The sequence below is a fragment of the Leguminivora glycinivorella genome, chromosome 5, assembly GCF_023078275.1.
Source record: "Leguminivora glycinivorella isolate SPB_JAAS2020 chromosome 5, LegGlyc_1.1, whole genome shotgun sequence".
Taxonomy (NCBI): Eukaryota; Metazoa; Arthropoda; class Insecta; order Lepidoptera; family Tortricidae; genus Leguminivora; species Leguminivora glycinivorella.
In genome coordinates, this window is record NC_062975.1 from 26434721 (window position 1) to 26451456 (window position 16736).

Sequence of the window (16736 nt, forward strand, 5' to 3'; positions counted from 1 at the left end):
TTTAAATAGTTCTATGCAGATATAGATTAGAATACCTATTCTATCGGTACTTTTTGTATAGGTTATTATAATAACTGGACAAAATAATTATAATCAGTGCCGGCGCACTCCGCGATCACGATTCTTTCGCCGAGCTACAAGGCCTTGATATATAGGATGTATTATTTTATCAGCAACAAAAATATGTGATGATATTGAATTAAGGCAAAACAAGACATATAAACGCTCTCCATTATTTCCTCCCTGGTTTATGAAGCTAGAACAATGATTTTTAACACATACGAAATTCGTACACTGAAATAAAGTGATGATACTATAAATATACTCGACATTCAAAGTCGATAATCTAGTGACGTGAGAAGTTATTGATATAACAGAATTTTGCACAAAATAGGCTCACCCTTTGATGTTGAAAATGCCGCCACTCTATAAAACAAACAGACCGCACACGAGCAGCCGACATTAAATTCTATTGCCCGGCGCGAAGGTCGAAAGCCGCGCCCGCACCTGGGCGTAGGTAGCGAGATCGGGTGCACGTGCGCTTACCTTTGAAATCGCCGACACGCCGACACCGTTCGCCCTCTCTTTTCATTTATGTTTCTGTTTCAATCGGTTAGCCGTTTGCCGGCCGGCAATAAAGGTTGTTTTTTTAACCGACTTCAAAAAAAGTAGGAGGTTCTCAATTCGACTGAATGTTTTTTAGGGTTCCGTAGTCAACTAGGAATCCTTATAGTTTCCCCCTGTCTGTCTGTCTGTCCGTCCGTCCGCGGATAATCTCAGTAACCGTAAGCACTAGAAAGCTGAAATTTGGTACCAATGTATCAATCACGCCAACAAAGTGCAAAAATAAAAAATGGAAAAAAATGTTTTATTAGGGTACCCCCCCTACATGTAAAGTGGGGGCTGATTTTTTTTTTCATTCCAACCCCAACGTATGATATATTGTTGGATAGGTATTTAAAAATGAATAAGGGTTTACTTTTACTAAGATCGTTTTTTGATCATATTAATATTTTCGGAAATAATCGCTCCTAAAGGAAAAAAAGTGCGTCCCCCCCCCTCTATATTTTGAACCTTATGTTTAAAAAAATATGAAAAAATATCAAAAAAGTAGAACTTTATAAAGACTTTCTAGGAAAATTGTTTTGAGAAAAATACGGAAAACTACGGAACCCTACAGCTACACTGAGCGTGGACCGACACGCTCTTGGCCGGTTTTTTTTGTATGTATGTTACTCGATATCTCCGAGAATCGTGGACCGATTTTCAAATTTTTTTTTTTAATCGAACGGGTATAACCCCGAGAGTCGGGGTCTGATGATGGGATCTTGGAGAAATCGAGGGAACTCTTCAAATGTTATAGGCACATGTAATGTTTTTAGTGTATTTTTAATAGGTACACCAATATTTACGATTGATGGTAAAAATTTTAATGTCGCTGAGCTGATGATGAAAATGAAAATGAAATGAAATATTTATTTTTCAAGTAGGCATATTACAATGCGCATATGAACGTCAAATAAAGCTACGCCGGCTCTAACCCTACGCCTCAGCCTCGAGAAGATTTCAGTCCCCCCTCAGTTGGGAGGGGGGTATCCACTATGGGACCGGCAAGAAACTCGGCGGGCAACTTCTTTTCAAAACATTACATCTTATAACTAACATGCATTAAATAACAAGATACAATTTAACATGCAAAAGTATTCATCCAAGAATATGAACAGACTAGGTACTGAGAAGACTAGAACAAATTAGCCTGTATAATGACGCATCGAGCCGTGTTTTCACCTCTTGTGTGTAATTTAGATTGCGTCCGCGCTCCGTCCGCGCCTCGTCCTCGCCACGCCCGCGCCACGCCACGTCCGTTGTGTTTATTTTAGACGTAAGACGCGCCCCCAGACGGCGCGGCGCGCGCCACGCCGCCTGGGGCGCGTCTTACGTCCTTCCTATACAAAATGTACTGAGGAGACGATTTTTGAATTACACTCAGGTGGCGTGGCGCAGACGTCCGTTGCGCGCCCCGAGACACGCGACGCTCTGGTGTGGCCGGTACCTTACGTCCCTAACCTATTAACCGATCCGCCGCGGTGACGCGGCCGGTGCGCGGCGCGCTCTCCCAGGCCCGCGCCCCGCGCGCTCCCCCCGCCCCGCGCCAGCCGCTCTACGACAACTTTGGCACCCTTTTAAATTACTGACATTTACAGTTTCTTAAGCGCGACCTTCACAGTATTAATTTTGATAAAATCATGATTATAGTACACAAAAACCTGGTCTTAAGCAAAAAAATCTCAGTTACAATTTATACCTACTGAGAAATTCATGTTTATTTAAGCGTTAAAAATATATGTTTAAGATCGGTGCTAAATGTCTATATATACTCAATACAATGCAAATTGATATATATATCATGGTCACCATTTTTACCTACCTAGATATTCACATTAAATGAAAACGGTAAAAAAAAGTACACAATCAGATTTATTTTCTGTGTAATATCGCTAATAACTGATCGCATCTGAGTGCACCACAAAGTTAATCTAACAAAGTTTTCGGTTAACTATTTTGCTGTTAGCGAAAAGTGGGATAATGTACTTTATCTCATGATTTTTATAAGATATGAATACGATCGTATTTTTTTTTATCTATGTACATAATTACTATTTGATGCTTAATAATAACACCCAATAAAATATCAAAAAGGACGAGTTATTGAATTATGTCCAGGGTACCTTACTTTTACTCCACTAAATAGTTTTAGTGATGGACGTGTAATATATATGTATAATATTATTAATAAAATGTCTATGTCTAGTAGTATCTAATATCCATTTTAAGTTAAAGATTCATTCTGAAAAAAGATATTTTTTTTGACAGCAGGATTGTGTTGACCTAACATAGCTAAATACTGAATGGAAACAGGGTGGCTAGCCGAATGGCACAATCGCTCACGAAACGCTCACGAAACGAAGCGCTAGTAGATATCTATCTCTATCGCGCTTGCGTATTGGCGCGACAGAGCCAGCGGCGTATCGCTTTCGTTTGGCGTCGGAGAAATGCCATTCGGCTACGGGGCCTGGCTTTCATGTACTTAAATAAGAACACTTCGAAATCTGTCGATCCGGTTAAAAAATATGCTATTGTACAAACGCCATTCGTCTCAAAAATGTAGGCATTTCTATATTATAAGCAAATCGTATAGTAGGTACGAGTTCTCAACCAGATGTACAGTCCGGTCTGGCAGAAAGCATGAAACTTGGCATGTATATAGCTTATTGGTTTATAAGAAAATATGGAAGTAGAAACACGCCGAGGTGTCAATGTTTCCCCTCTTTCCCCCCACTTTTGTATCCCTGATTACAGTTTTTGAATATTTCTATGAAAACCGTGAAAGCTACCATCACGATGTCCAGGAGAAGTATATTCTTCATAAAATTCTCTACAATATTGTCTTTGGAAGTATAAAGCTAGAACTTATAATTTTCAAACTATGCTGATTTTCCCCTAACGATATTTCTCTTTGGTGACCTGAACGATAAGTAAGACTAGCGACTTTGCTGTTTTACCTGTGTATAAATAAATAAATAAGTAACTAAAGCGGTTCTATCTACCTACCCAAGTTAATCAGCAAGGAAACAACCATAATGTTTGCATACTAATGATAGATAATTCAACTTGCTCATTAGTGCGCAGACGCGAGTGTTGACCACACAGTCCACACACACTTGATCAGACAATATTTATCTAATGTATTTAATTTATTAATCATCTTAACTGACTTAGCTTGACCGGTTCCGAACTGGTGTACCCACTGTCAAAGAATTTCATCCGCCATGTCATCATCATCCTCCTCGCGTTATCCCGGCATTTGCCACGGCTCATGGGAGCCTGGGGTCCGCTTTGACAACTATTCCCATGATTTGGCATAGACACTAGTTTTTACGAAAGCGGCTGTCATCTGACCTTCCAACCCGAAAGGTAAAACTAGGCCTTATTGGAATTAGTCCGGTTTCGTCACGATGTTTTCCTTCACCGAAAAGCAACTGGCAAATATCATATGACATTACGTACGTAAGTTTCGAAAAACTCATTGGTACGAGCCGGGATTCGAACCCGCGATCTCCGGATCGAAAGTAGCTCGCTCTTAAAGCTTAGGCTATCAGCGCTTTTTGTTTCATCCACCATATGCATACATATTGACAATGATAATGAATATGAAAACTGAATGTGTAAGAAAAAACTTAGAAGAATTTATACATTTTATGTTTACTTATGTGAACATTTACATAAGTATATGCTGCGCTGAGAATGTAACTTTATGGATAGCTTGATATAGAAAAATAAAATAATACTTATATTCATACAAAACATCCATGATTTACATAAGTATATGCTGCGCTGAGAATGTAACTTTATGGATAGCTTGATATAGAAAAATAAAATAATACTTATATACATACAAAACATCCATGATTGAGGAACAAATATCTGTGGTCATTACACAAATTGCCCTTACCGGGATTCGAACCCAGAACCGCGGCTTAGCAGGGTCACTACCGACTAGACTAGACCGTTCGTCAAACCACCAATCTTAGTGGTAGAAATAACATAATTATAAGAGGAAAATTAAATACGGAGATAAATAATATGAACCTCTAAAACCTTGATGCTTGATTTATTTACACTGGCAATTAATTGCCAGTACAAAACATAATTCTGCCGCAATACATATAATTGCAAGCAAATATGATACTTATGATGTGCGCAGTAGCAATATTTAAAACGGTTTGTCAATCGAATCACTAGATCCAGAGACCAATAAGTAGAAAAGACTGATAACTTACAGAAAACCTTAGCCAAATAATATTAGACACCCTGGTCATATTTCATTATATACTCCTGCCGGTAAGTGAAGTTGCCAGGGGATGGGTGGATCAAAGAGGATGTATTGTTAATGTTAAGGGTCAGCAATTCGCATATACCTCTATGGATCCAATACGTCGATGGTGATGCTCACTACTTAAAGGACAGTATTCTTGTTTGTCTTTGACTTTTCATAAAAAAGTGTTCCAATCGAAATTCCAAATTTAAGCCAAAATTATACGATACGATATGACTTGACTGGGTGTGGGGTGCGAGTGGTGCGACGCCGAGCTTCCTTCGAAGTTACCGTCGACGATGATGATGAGGAGAGTATTTTAGAGATAGGAAATAATTAGAAGTTTTTTTATAGGAATAAACGTGCCGTACAATAGATAAATGTGTTTATTTCTTTATTTTCCATCTTGTTCCCTCCAAATTTTCATGAACTGTTGATCCCAGATAAAAAAAAAATTGTAGAAAATTTTATGAAGATTGCTTGTATCTCAGTACATTATTTGCTATGTGCCACAGTTTAAGAGCTATTGGCGAAAAACTAAAAAAGGGACCTTTGCACCCCCCTAAACCCGTTAGCTCTACCCCCACCCCTCAGTACTTTGAGTATGTGGATTAGAACACCATTCCCTACAACTATGCCAAAATTCGCTTATACACGAGTTTAGTTTCCGTTGAGGTAGGCTTCGTTGAGTGAGTTATTAAACTTTCAAGACGAGAGTGTATCTTAAAGGCCGGCAACGGAACTCCAATCTTTCTATGGTGTTACGGGCGTTCATGGGCGGCAGTGATCGCCTACCATCAGGTGACCTGTCTACTTGTTTGCCTCTTATCTCATAAGATAATGATAAGTTTGACAGTTTTTATTACACTTATCTCTGTTATATCAAACCATCCAGTCTGTGTTCGTCTGCGGTCATAAAATTGATGAATCGCTGCGCCGGCGCAAAGTAATATGTGTTTAATTATCGGGCATTTTTTAATTAAAACTTTTGATTAAGTAACGCAATGATTGAAAATAAATGTCGGGGCTTAAAGAAATGGCTGACGAATTGCCAAAATATAAATGGCAGTCTGAGGTAGGTAGGATATCCGGCATTTAATGTGTATAAAAAGAAAATAAAATGAGAAATGATTTGTACGAATTAAATTCAGTAGTCGGGCGATCACAATTAATATTCATTTAAATTCTTGCGTCAAGCTTTAAGAGCAACTGATCATTGTAAAGGATATAATGGGATTACAGTTTTTCAAGACTTGTATAGGTACTTATCTTAGTACGTACTACTTATAGTATTAAGAATTAAGAAAATAAGAAAAGTAACGAGTAGTAAATAGGGGTAAGACATAATTATAATATATGTAGGTAATAAAGGAAATAATTTAATATTATATGCTCTGAGACCCTTTTCAGCTACCATAGGTATATAAAAAAATTCCCTTAATCATTTCATTAACGACTACCTTAGCGATTCAAATTTATTGTCACATTTTCTTATTATTTTTAAATTATCCCTACGAAATTATCCACTAAATAATACCCATAGCCATCAATCAGAATGGTCCCCAAAGGTTACAATTACGCTGTAATTGAGAATTAATAGTGCAATGGATAATAATTATTAATAATAAAGTACACGGTTATCGTAAATCAATCACCAAAACTGTTACACACTTTCTTTACGAGAACACGCGGTTTTGTTGTGATGGACCGGGAGCTCACAGAAGTTGAGATGAAAATGGTGGATGAATTTTTTGTCCCATATTTTAACCATCACATACTGCAACTTCTAGGCGAGCTCCATCGTAAGCCAAGACGTGGCTAGTCTGTGGCCATGAGTATGCCCATTTATAATGATAATGATAATACATTAAAAAAAACACATTATGGCAGAAACACTAGAAGATGATTCACCTGGCAAAGCCATTACGAACACAAGAAGCAGGGTCACAAGACCTTTTTTCATTTCACAACATCAAGGTTTTTTTTCTTGAAGGGCGCAACTAATTCCAAATAGTCCCCTGGTCCCCACTCATTAAAATTTATCCTTAATACTTTTACGGTAGATGTCGCTAGGGTTTCCTTTCTGGTTTTAAGATTTGCGCTATGGATTTGGAGACGTGGATGGCAGAGCGCTGAAATAGTCAAGTGATTTAGACGCTGTGATTTCAAGTACCACTCTTTTTTTTAATTCGTAGCTTAAGAGCAAGAGCACTGTCAAGGGTTATAAAAGAATATTAAATAATTCATGAAGACAGCGGCCGCTCCCAGGCCACCGGTCATATCTCTCGCATTGCTGCTGATCGACATTTAATAGCATTAAATTCGCGTGAAGTCGACTCCGGCGCACCACAGTGTAATACGTTCACAGTATGTGAAGGGTATACGTTTTTTCAAAGAGGCATGTGTTGAAATATGTATGCGTCGTAGAATTGGAATAATAATTTTCTTGTAACCCTTAAAGCGTAAGGGTAAGTATGTTCTTTTTCTAGATTGTTGATTGATTTAAACATCGGTTAAATACATATTCAAATCGTCAATACTCATACGATAATTATTGTTAACAGAATACAAAAACAAGGGACGGTCTGCCTGCATTAGGTTATGAAAAAGAAAAGAGTGAGTGCTGAGATCCCGAATGAAATAGTTCGGCACAAACGAGCCGATGTAATGATAAACGTTCACTGATCGCCATGGATACTCAAAATACCAGAAGTATGGCAGAGGCATTGTTGGCCTTTTAAGAAGGGAGTATGCTCTTGGAATACCTATTATGCCAATCATAATAAGAACAGATAATGGCAGAAAGAAGAAGAATAAGATGCATAATCCCTACTGTTCCTTTTCTGTCTTCTAGACCAGTTCGCGCGCTTTATGCGAAACGGCGAGCTATTAAGAGGATACGATACCGAAGCACGAATTCAAATTTGAGATTTTTAGGTCTTTATCGCCGGCGCGCTGACGGGGGCGGCACCCACAGAGAGGCCCTGTGTGCGTGCGCGTGGCGCACGCACACACCCGCGTCCACAGCCGGCACAAGTACTTACTCGCGCTCAAGCGCTCTCTATATTTGTCTAGTTTCGGACTTCTGATGCAAAATGTTTTGGACTCCGTGAAGATATTAAGTGTACTGATTTGACTAAAATGCAAATTTGTAATGTTTTAAGGAATGGTAGAAACAATTCCTTATCTTATACATAATGTGATTATCTTAAAAGATGATTTCTTTTAAGAGTCACATTCTTAGCGAAATAAAGTTATTCGGTATGTAAAAAGCTAAAACCTTTTCGATTTCAAAGAGAAGCCATATTATAGGAGTAGGTACGTACAATCAACCAATTAATCTGAATCCTAGGTCATTGGCCAATCTAGACCCTTTCACAGTAAAAGTAAAACTGACTTCTGTAGCAAATAAATGACGGTGTCAATACGACAGGGTTCTAGAGATGCCTAGGATTCTACATAATTGGTTGACAGTATCTACCTACCAAACATGTATGTGAATCTTATTCTTTTTTTTGCACATGTTTGACAGAAGTGACAGCGTAGGAAAATTTAACTAGGTAACAATTTGGTACCTATTATATTACCAGACACCGGATTATGTTCCAAGGTAATTAGAACTTTTTAGCAGAATTCTAACAAAAAATCTGCCAAACAAAATCTTATTGCATATGAAGCATAAGGACCTTTTTCAGATGGAAAGCTACATATGCATCTTATATTTCTAATTTTCTAGGGTTGTGTATACATATTACCTACCTAGCATTAGAAATACAAGGCTTAGCACAGAACAAGACCAACCATAAAAATGCTTAACTAATTTGCCAGCTAAATTTAAACCTAGGTATCGGTACTTAAACGTATAGATACTTTTGATATTTTTATTATTTAAAACTTATTTATACTAAAATAACATTTTTATTGAATAAATAAGCAAATAAAGTAAATAATAAGTACAAACAAAAATCCACAGCACAGGCTTCGTCAAATATAGTTATTAACATATATATATATATATATATATATAAAAAGGAACACAACCTACACCTAAATCTAAAATAACCCTCCCTGGATCGTACCTGGCTCAAACGTCCCCATTATACCCGCCGCATTTCCCCGCTGAACTGCAATGGAGACCTGTTGGACCAGATACGACCCAGAACGAGGATCGCAGCCCCTCTCCCGCAAACGACGCCCTAATTCCCTGAAAAAGGAGCGAGCCTCTGAACCCCAAGGCCCCGCTGTCTCAATTGCCACCGGCACAAAGTCATAAGCGGTTTCCAACGCGGAGTACTTTGTGTGCTTAGACTTTGCCGCGGACTCCGCCGCTGAGCCAGCACAACTTGTAGTCTGCCTCAAATGGGATGCAGCGTAAGTGCTGACACAAGTTGCATCCCACACGAGACAGCGCCCCCTTCGCCACGGAACCAAGGTCAGTCCGTCTGGCCGTTTGCCGTCTGTGCGACTCAACCCCGGTGGCTCCAAGACGCAAGGCACATTGGCAGAAACCAACGCGCGACGCACGATCTCGTTAATTGAGTGATGCCTCGGGAACCGCCCAGCACACCTTTGGCAACTAAGGCCGTGGTGCCCATCTTCCTCAACCATCACTCCACAGCGGCAACGGTGAGCCTCACACACCCTTGCCCCCAGCCTAAGAGCCGCTGAAATTCGTAACGAATCATTATCTAACAGCGTACCAAGCTGAGGCGAAGGCAAGGCATGTAACCACGCCCCAGATTCAGCCCGTTCGAGGGCTATTTATACTTACATATCAGCATTTCTGTTACCATAGAATTAAAACGTATATAACACTCATTTCATCTACTAACTAAGGGCATCTGTAATCTACATACAAATAAGGCCCGGTTAAAAGTCTCGAAATGTTATGTACATTTTATAATTAGATAAGTGTAAATGGGTCAAAAAATTGGGTCCATGTGCAATTGTGCATTAAGTAGGTGCACTTTCCCAAATTGCTGCATCTATGAAATAAGGCCCATCAGTAACTTAACAAAAAATAAGGTATTTCTTACATACCGAATTACCGAAAAAACAGTAAGTAAGAACATGAAAAAAAAAACAAACAATAAAGTTTAAAACTAAACAATTTATTTGGGCGATGACGTAACAGCGTGGCTCCGTTGCATCGTTTGCCCCGGTGTAGGCTTCGGCAAGTTGCCCCGGAATCACCGAAAAACCACACCTTTCGGCCAGAAGTCTGCGCTCGCTATGGTGTCCTGCGCTATATCGTCGCCTAGCATCCATAGTACAAGCTTTGCTTAGTTTGGGGCTAAGTTGATCTGTGTAAGGTGTCCCCAATATTTATATAATTATTTAATTACTTACCATAATCATAATGTAATAAAATGTGCATTTTTTCGTGGTTACCAACATGCATACCAACCATAAAAATGCTTAACTAATTTTCCAGCTATATTTAAACCTAGGCTATTTAAACGTATAGATACTTTATATACTTTTATTATTTAGATCTTATTTATACTTTTCGGCAAAGCATTTTTGTTACCGCAGAATTAAAACGTTGGTAATACTCATTTCATCTACCTACTAAGGGCATATGTAATGTCAATGCAAACAAGGCCCGGCTATTAAGTTTCGAAATGTTATGTACATTTGATAACTTGATAAGTGTAAATGGTTCAAAAATTTCGTGCAGTAAGTAAAAAAGTAAAAAGTAAGTATTATTAAACAGAAAAACTATGGGTCTTATTTGATGCAGGTATGAAATAAGGCCCATTCCGCCCATGTGTCCACATGTTCACAACCTTCGATACCCAAGAAGTAGCGCTGCGGAAATAGAGATGGATCGGATAAAATCTTCAAAGATGAGCTATCAACAGTGCCAGTATTTGAGTGGTGGCCTCAGAGTGGAAGGCGACCCCGCAAACGCCCAGTACTTATGATACACAATACACATAAACACAATACATTATAATATTTATTGCCCCGTAGGACAGCAAGCTACCCCACACTAATGAAAATGAAAATGAAATGAAAATGAAAATGAATGAAATGAAATGAAAATGAAAATGAAATATTTATTTTTCAAGTAGGCATATTACAATGCGCATATGAACGTCAAATAAAGCTACGCCGGCTCTAACCCTACGCCTCAGCCTCGAGAAGATTTCAGTCCCCCCTCAGTTGGGAGGGGGGTATCCACTATGGGACCGGCAAGAAACTTGGCGGGCAACTTCTTTTCAAAACATTACATCTTATAACTAACATGCATTAAATAACAAGATACAATTTAACATGCAAAAGTATTCATCAAAGAATATGAACAGACTAGGTACTCTATGGAAATTAATTTCAATAAATTATATTATTGCTTAATAATACGTCGTTCTTCTTCAGAGAAAACATATCAAATTGTCACAGAAGAAAAAGATAATATGAATCTCAATATCATTAAATATGTAATTTACCTACACAACATAAAATATAAAATATTTGATGTGCTTTCTTATCTGAACTGTGTCCTCTATACATAATACAATTATTTTAATTGCTATTCGTTTTTTGTAGTTTCTGGTTCGGGCCATGCATGTTTGTCTGTCAAATAGTCCTCGACTCTGTAATAAGCCTTTAACATCAATGATTTTTTTAAGTAGTTCTTAAGAGCTGGGAGGGGTAATCTCAAAGCAGTGTCAGGTAACTTATTATAAAAATGAATGCATTGCCCAACAAATGACTTCTGTACTTTACGGACACGAAACTTCTTTATGGCAAGCTTATTTTTGTTTCTAGTGTTATAATTATGGATATCAGAATTCTTAGTGAAACAGTCTAAATTCTTAACAACATAAATTATACTATCATAAATGTATTGGGAAGCTACAGTTAAGATATTAATTTCTTTGAAGAGTTCTCTTACTGATTCACGTGTTCCTAAGTTGTAAATAGAACGAATGGCTCTCTTTTGTAATACAAAGATAGTCTGTATGTCAGCTGCTTTGCCCCAAACCAGAATACCGTATGACATTACACTGTGAAAATAACTATGATACACTAGGCGAGCTGTCTCAACATTAGTCAGTTGCCTGATTCTCCTAACGGCGTATGCGGCTGAACTTAATTTGCTTGCTAGTTTCCTTATATGAGGACTCCATTGTAGATTTTTGTCGAATGTTAAGCCAAGGAACAGTGTTGTATCTACCATCTCTAAGCATTCATCATTCAAAAGTATTTTTGTATCGATTGGTTTAACATTCGGCAGAGAGAATCGAATACATTTGGTTTTCTTAGAATTAAGAAGTAAATTGTTGACAGTAAACCACTGCAGTACATCAGCTAACGTGCTATTAATTACATTGTAATCCGTAGATTTTCGGTCAACATTAAAAAGCAGTGATGTATCATCAGCAAAAAGTACTATTTCACAAAAGTTTTTTACTATACATGGCAAATCATTTATATAAACCAAAAACAGGAATGGACCTAAAATTGAGCCTTGTGGCACTCCTAATTGGACAACAGTCCCGCTAGAGCGAGTTTTGTTAACAACTACTGTTTGTGTTCTATTGCTAAGGTAAGAAGACATAAAGTTTAGGGCATTTATAGACAAACCATAGTGTTCTAATTTCAAAATGAGCGTTCCATGATCCACACAATCAAAGGCTTTTGAAAGATCACAAAATATGCCAATTGCATCACAAGAATTTTCCCAAATATTATATATATGTTTAATGAGTACCGAAGCAGTATCGGTCGTGGAACGGCCCCTTGTGAAACCGAACTGTTTACTTGTAAGTAATCTATGTCTATTGAAGTGTCCCAGTAGATCATTTAACATTAGCTTCTCAAAGACTTTACTTAGAACAGGAAGTATTGACTACTTTAATTAAGTACCTAATTTTGTCCCTTTAAACTTAATATGAAATAAAGTCTGCCTATCTTGACCACATTGACCTTGACGCACTGCTTGTTAAGACTTGAACCCCTCTAATTTAGAGTGCCATATCCTAAATGCATAGTCCTGAATAAATGTGTTTTAGACGACAGACCGTAGTATAAATACTTATCACAAAAATTGATGATTGAATTCATGAACACAATGTTTACACAAAGTTATAAAACTTAAGAAGCGAGCGATGGGCCTTATTTAGAGAAGTAACTATTTAGAGCATTTTTTGATTCTATGTCTGCGAAGAAAATATACAAAACGGCATGATTGATAAAACTTAGAAGAAATATAAGCACTGGGCCTTATTAAGGGCAGGTACTGGTACCAACCTGAACAAACTATGTATTACTAAATAAGGCCCATCGTTTTTTTAAATATTTTAAAACATGACTTAAATTATTAATATTATGTCTGTTTTTATTGTGTGTAAATAAGTACATATAATATGACTAATATAACTACTTACCTAATTGGTGTTCGGCAGAATAGTAATAAATAAACAATGATGACCGAATACCAAATTTTCGGCAAAATGGCTGAAAAGACCGAATACCAAATAGTTGCCTAATATTCGTGGAATCTATCGTAAAATACAGCATAACTTTATAATTGTTACTAGTAAACCAATGACGAGAAAAGTTATGCATGTATAAAATAAACCTATACCTGTATGCAATTGTTACGTACCTATACTTATAAAAATATGGACTTAGTATTTCCACAGAATATATAATGCAGATTCAAACTTTCACGATTTTTACACATATTTAAAATTGCAAACGGGACTTAATCGCGTATTTACTATGTTTTAAACACTAACCTCCGACGTTTCAAGGACGGCATTGTCCCCGTGGTCTCGGAGCAGACTGGTCTTTTTTGGACCACCAATTTTAAATATGAACATATAATAGTACGTATTTCTAACTAAAAAGTTCGTCAAACACGGTATGTCGATATTTCGACGTAGTATATCGATAACTTTTCACATCACTAGATTATCGACATTAGATGTCGAGTATTTCCCATCACTTTATTTCAGTGTACGTATATAAAAACTTAGCCCCGCCCCTAAATTTGGTGCGATAGGGACAACTGCAGCTCAGGCGCGAAATCCCGCGTAAAAACTGCAAAAATCGAGGTTCCGCTCTCGACTGTTTCCTCCTCCAAAACTTAACCAATCGTTACGAAATTTGGAAATCAGAATGACAAGGAAATTATCTGTGTCGGACCGTTTCGTTTTTTTGGATAATTGATCTCAGTTTTGAATACCACGCCTTTCTTTCTGGCAAATTCAATTAAGCCGTTTTGGCCAACTTTGAGAGGCTCTAATTCCTTTTAAAACAAAAATATCAAAAAAAGCAAAACGGTCCGACACAGATATTGATAATAAAAGTCTATGTTGAAAAAACCATTGATCTAGCTTCAAAAACCAGAGAGGAAACAGGCGAGAGCGTTTGTATGGAGAAATGAGGGGTATCGTAGCGTCTTAACCTTCATTGGCTGATTTAATTGCCCGGGATGATCCACATATAACTCCATACACACCTTTTAAGGCAATATTATACTTTCTAAAAACCAGCCATTTCGATTCGCGACAAATTTAAAATAAAGTCACGATTATAAGACTTTTCCTTTTGGATATGACAAAGTGATAATTTACATTAACGTTTAACTGCGAACTTCATTCATGTTGGAATGTTGTCCATTGTGCGCACGCGTTTTCAATATACCCATTTTAACTAGAGCCCTTATTTTTATACTATTTTTTAAAGATATATAGGTCAGATTAACATGGTTTTGGTCAGCGTCCTCGAATGGCATTCGTCGCCGAATTTGTAACGATATTATATTAAGAATTTTATAGCAACACCTAATATTGGATTTTATGGCCTATTACTTAGACAAAAACGTAGTGATGTTCGACAGCTTTAAAGGTTGGTGGAGGAGTTTCGTCTTACATTTTTTGTTGATTATTTTTATGTTGTTTTGCTCAAAATTATGAAAAAAGCTATTCCAGAGGACCATCAGAACACGAAAATTACTGGTAGTTAGAAACGTTTAATAAAACTGTTGCGTTTTTACAAAAATAAGTACAGTGGAGTTCATAAATATGTGTACATTTCTTCACCTTAACTCGTTGCAATACGGTGAAAAAATGTACACCTATTTATGAACTCGACTGTACCTAAGTAACTTGCTGTAGGTACCTAGGTAAATTTTATAGGACTTGTATATTACATAAGTACATCAAAGTCGCGTTATTATAACGCTTCAAAAGCTTTTGACCTAAATGTTTATATTTTATTTTTTACAGTCTTCAAATAAACAAGATAAATAAAGACGAAGATAAGCTTGATTAGGTAATAAATGTTATAATAATAATACTTCATTCAGTCTAGGTATTTAGCTAGGCAAGTTACGTTTCTAATAAGAATAAAACCTGACTTGTAAAACCTGTTTAGGATACTAATAGGATAAAATATAACTGTACGGGTGTCCGATGTCCGTCTCTTATACCTACATATTGTAAGAATCTCGTATACCTACATATATGTACGAGTATTTAATTTACGTTAGTACCTACATAAGAAAACTACATGAAAAGCAACCATTTGAATTTATACCCACTATGTCTCTTTCGGCGCTAAAATTGTGCATAACTCGAGCACATTTTTCCTTTCTGTCCGAAGGTTCAGGGTTCCCCAGTCTGTCCTATACTTAACCACAGAATATATAATAGTACACAACGGAAAAAATCTTCATACTCTACATAAGTATGTTAAGGCTAGTTGGCTACCTATTTTATAGATCAAACTCACTACGATTTTTAATCATAATGTATCCATTGTATAGCTACTATTTGAAGGGCAATCGTTGAGAATTTGAGATTGCTTCCTCATTTTACTCTTGTTGTAAGTTCACATGAACACACGCTCAAGAGAACAGGTTACACACAAGTTGTATACTTATAAGATGTCCACATGTTCTACCAGGGTGACATAAGCTACTGACAGCTTCTACAAGATATAAGACATAACATACTTATTACATTAAGGGTAAATACAGGGTATATAAGTACAGGGTGAAAAAAGAAGGATCGTTCAAACTTTGCATTTGCATGACTTTTGAAGTCATAATGAATAACTTTTATTATGGTACCAATGCTGAAATCACGAAAAAAAGAATTGGCTGTTCCATAGAATTATAAATTTAAATAGATATCATACACGAAAGAAAAAACGACAAGGCCCACTGGTGGCCGAGCCGAGAATCGAACCCGGGTCTTCAGCTTACGCGGCTAATGTCTTCACCACTAGACCACCCGCCCGCCTTGTCGTTTTTTCTTTCGTGTATGATATCTATTTAAATTTATAATTTATATATAGTAGGTAGTATGACTACTTGAAAAAAGAATAAATCGAAAAATATTGATTTGTTCGCTAGTTGTGTTCCATAGAAATTAGCTATATATATAAACTGAAAGTCGAAATGTATGAAACATTTTTTGCGTTTTCAGCATTAGTCCCATAATAACTATTTAATTTTATTATGCCCTCAAAAGTCACTATTCAAAGTTTGAACGGTTATTTTTATTTCACCGTGTAGTCATACAAAGCTTATAAACTGAATACGATACGGTGTTTTATTTATGATATTATATCGGCTACTTTTACCCCTTTTCAGTAAACACATCTAACATGACAAATACTCTTGACATAACCACATAATTAAAATTTTGATAAACTCCCGACCGCGACATAGCGGATCGATTTTCATGAAACATGGCTAAGAACACTTCCGACTAACTCAGCTTTCAAACAAAAAAACTAAATCGAAATCAGTTCATCCCTTCGGGAGCTACGATGCCATAGACACACACATACACACACAGACAGACAGACAAACAGACATACAGTCAGACAGTCAGAC